The sequence below is a fragment of the Dryobates pubescens genome, chromosome 13 (assembly GCF_014839835.1).
Source record: "Dryobates pubescens isolate bDryPub1 chromosome 13, bDryPub1.pri, whole genome shotgun sequence".
Lineage (NCBI taxonomy): Eukaryota > Metazoa > Chordata > Aves > Piciformes > Picidae > Dryobates > Dryobates pubescens.
In genome coordinates, this window is record NC_071624.1 from 7,868,592 (window position 1) to 7,872,889 (window position 4,298).

At 43.2% G+C, this 4,298-nt stretch overlaps 1 long non-coding RNA gene across 1 annotated transcript; it reads right to left on the reverse strand.

The window, feature by feature from the left end:
• Positions 1-1,756: 1,756 nt before the first annotated feature.
• On the reverse strand, positions 1,757-3,614 carry LOC128897699 (uncharacterized). Its single transcript, XR_008462529.1, has 3 exons — positions 3,498-3,614; positions 3,183-3,375; positions 1,757-1,800 (listed from the first exon to the last, which is right to left on the reverse strand). It is a non-coding gene; the product is annotated as an uncharacterized LOC128897699 (long non-coding RNA).
• Between the last annotated feature and the right edge of the window lie 684 nt (positions 3,615-4,298).

Sequence of the window (4,298 nt, forward strand, 5' to 3'; positions counted from 1 at the left end):
TCAGAGTGGCAGAATCACCTCTGTCCATCTCCTGGCCATGCTTCTTTTGATGTGATTAACCTTCTGGGCTGCAAGTGCACATTGCTGGCTCCTGTCCAGCTGACCCCACCAGTACCCCCAAGACCTTTTCTCCTGGGCTGTTGTACCCCCAAGTACTTTTCTGCTCTACTTTCTAATAAACAGTCACCCCTTCCAGACTCCTTATCAGCTCTATGCTTCACACAGAGTACTCCTCAAATTCCTTTCTTGAAGTCTTTTTCCATGAGCAGAAAGATGAACAATAATGCTTTGCTAAATTTAGCTCAGCTTCTCTCCTGGAGCTGGCCATCTCCTGCAATATGCGCCTGCTATATGTGCTGCCTTGCAGACAGCTGTATTGGTCTGCCTTAAATCTGTGAGGGCTCAGTGGACAAGAGGAAAACACTTAATATTCCTTGATATCAGCACATGTCATTTATTTTCACCTAAACCCTGTTTCCTACATTCTCTGATACAGCACAGAAAAATGGCATTTAATGTACAGGATTTTATCTGAAGGCCTCTTCAAAATGACACCGTTATGTGTTATCCATCAAGGCATGTTCAAAGGCAGAGCCAAAGTAAGCAGATTTCTAGGACTTGGCTTCTTTCTGTCCTGAAGTGATCCAGGCTGGAGGAGATGCCAGACAACATGATAAGACTTAGTTTTCTTAAAATGTACTCTTTTTATGTACACAAACAGATATATGGCCTCAAATTGCACCAGAGGATATTGGGGGAAAATTCTTTCCTAGAAGAGTGGTCATGCATTGAAAGAGACTGCCTAGGGAGGTGGTGGAGTCACCATCCCTGGAGGTGTTCCAGAAATTTGTGGACATGACAATCTGGGACATGGTATAATGGCCATGGTAGAGTTGACAATTGAACTTGATGATCTTAGAGGTCTTTTCCAACCAAAACAGTTCTCTGATACTATTCTATGGAAAGAATGGGGTGGTTTGTCTGACCTGTCTTGGCTTCCATACCAGAGAATTTGGCTCATCTCTTCCTCCCCAGGCCAATTACAACTATAAGTCAATCATATTGATATCAGTACTGGCTATCTCCAGGGAGCTCTGGAAAGAATGAACATGAGTGCCAGTGGGATAGTAACCAGCATTGCCTCTGGTGTCCAACTGGGACTGCAAGCTGCAGCTTCCAAGCCAGCTGGTGAGACCATGAGGCTTGGTAAGAAAAGAGGCCTGAAGGAACCTTTAATTATGTAGGAATGCTGAATAACAAAGCTTTTCATCCACTAATAACCCCAAGTCCTTTCATCTAATCCACCAGTACCCCCAACAAGTCCTTTTCTGCACTTTGCTTTACTGAACCTCATCAGATTCTCCTTAGCCCATTTTGCCAGCCTGTCTTGGTCCCTCTGATCTCACGTTACCCCTTCTCAGGTTATGAATATTCTTCATGACCTATCAGTACTCACCGATGATGTGAGCGTCCACCTTCAGCATTTGCACCTTCTGGTGTTGGCTGTTTGACAAATGGATCCTCTTGTCAAAAGGACTTGAGAAATGAGCAAAATGCTGGTGCTCCACCTCTGGGTACAAGGTTGAGTAACTGAGAGTCGTTACTAGAATTGTTAAGAGAGAAAACAGCCATGTGGGAATCTATGGTCTGAGGGCGCAGAGTGCTCTGAGTGTCTTCGGAAAACAAACAAGTCAAAGCCAAGCCAGCCCAGCTCACAGAACTGCAGATGCACAGTTGATCCAGCAGAGAGTACTTCCTGAAAGCAGCAGACCCAGTGAGCCTTGAGTTGTAGTTTATCTGCTGTTGAACAGAGAATCAAAAGTTGATGAAATTTAGTAAGAGGTTACTCATTCACAGTGATGGTTCTATCAACTCCAAACCACAAATGACTTTCCCTGGTGTGCACCAATAAAGAACAATTAATTTCAGAATATTGCTCGGATAGAGACAGCACATCTGACAGCAATGGTTGCTTTCCAGCAAGTGTAACTTACTCTCAGGAGATGAAGGCAGTACTTTGAACGTGCACATGCATAGTTTGCCCTGCCAGATCTGCTTTGGCGTCCTTGTTCCCTTCGGAGCAGCTGAGGGGCAGATCACTTGCATTCTCCCATATGCTTTTCCACAAACACAATTGTCTACTGGAGCCCTACTGCACTGGCTAATCAAAACTGTAAGGTCACTTTACCTCTCTTTAGGTAAAACAGAGTTATATCCCCTGGAGATGCTGAAAATTTCTTTTTGGCATCCTCAGAGTAAAATAGGGAGGAGAGCTGAGCTGGGGGAGGAGGCAGGCACTATGTGCTAGAATCTTTATTACCTCATCATTGCCAGAAAAACTAAAGCGTGATCTTTCTGGACCCCATTAGTGGTTGAGGTGAACTAAATTTATGACTCTTAGTCACTTGCTTAATTTGGAAGGGTGTCTGAAATCATCTGGATTGGAACAGTCCAGGACACCACTTGTGACATTTAAATCCTCAAATGAATTACAAGCTATGGCTAAGGTTCAATATCTTAACACTGCATTATCAGCTTTGACTCATGGTCAATGATACCAGGCCTGGCGTTCTGAGTAATCATTTTTGTTGTGGTCATCAGGTCAAGATGTCATGCATGCAGGTCACAGCACCCCCTTAGGCAGGAAACCAGCCTGTGTCAAAGGAAGGGCTGTGTGTCACAGGCACTTGCAAAGAGCTGCTCTCCCTGACTTCTAGCAGACAATCCAAACAGGATCAAGAATCTCAAAATGAGGCTCCCTCAAAATGTTGTGCTCATGCTACATTGGATTTAGAGATTGCAGAAAACAGTAAAAATGCTTTTAATCTATCAGCCTCCTCTCCAGTGCATGTGGTGGCAGAGAGGCAGCACCATTTACAGCTCTCTCACCCTTCGCAGCATCACCTTGCCCTATATCCCTCCTTGGTTGGCTGGCTTATATCTCTGCATGTTTCAGTGTGGGGTGACTGGCAGGAACTGCATGACTGCTGCACAGCTATCAATGACTGCACCTCCTGCAAGGTACTGACTTCTTAAGGCCTTTTTTATTAAATCATGAAGAAGAAATAAATCCAAGAAAAATGGCATCAATAAGCAACGAGTTTAACCTCAAGTTCCGAGGAAGAAAGTAAGCAAACTCTTTATAATATAACCCAATTTAAGAAAAATTAATGTGGAGTTACCTGAAGAGTCCTCTTGCCAAGTGGAGAGGTATTCTGCTATACCCAGTGGTATCAAAGGCTGTGCTGAGATTCAAGTGAGGACCTGGGTCCCGATCCAGCAAAGCACAAGCACACCTTCTAGATGGTAGTTATCTTACAGAACTAACCAGAAGAAGGATTCCCAGGACACTTTAAGGACTACTCCACACTGAAACTAGAAATAACAGAAAATGTGTGTGAAAGGGTATGAAAAGAAACACAAAGGAGAAGAACAAGAATAGCAACAGTTTTATTCCCACAGACTTTGCAGGTTTTCTAATGATTGTCCCCACCTACCCTCAGGGAGCTCCAGGGAACACAATACATCTCTTACTGTTGCTCTTTTGACCTCCAGCACTGATCTGTTGCCCAACAAAATATCTCTCAAAGGGCAGTGTGCTGTCACAGCTGGTTTAGGACCTGAAAAAAATAATCAGCTCTTTGCATAAACATGTCCCTTTGTCCTTTTAAGAAGTATACTCAGTGCTATATGTAGTGGTTTTTATGGTATTATCTGCTCAACAGTGCCCTCCACATAGTGGAGAGAGATCAATACAGAGATCAACACAAATGAAGGATGTCATGTAACAACCTTTTACCTGTGTAGCATCCTGTAGCCCATTATATGTACTTTTGTACTTGACAGAGTAGATTAGGCAAAGTTCAATAATCTATAAAGAAAGACTGTAATAAAAAGCAACAAACTTTCTTTGGGTGCTTCTCTGTTCACCTCTGTCATGGATCTGCTCCCTCCTCCTGCACTGGAAAAGATGTATTAAAATTAATATGGTAACCTGCAATTTTCAAAGCAAACCATGGCTGTGAAGTGCCCAAAAGACTCCTGCATTCAATGGGAGCTATTCTTTACCCCTTTGAAAATTCTTAGCCAAACTCATTAATTCACACTTCAGAGAGATCACAGTTCTAGGAGTCATTTTCCTAACAGACTTTCATTCCCATTTACAATCAGCCCTTCTTCCCTAGATCCTAACCCCCTGCTGGTGCACAAACCCAAACTGCTTCCATGTCCTTTGTAATTCAAACCACAGCTGTAGCTCTGACTCCTTTTGGATATTTGTTTTTATTATTCAATACAAC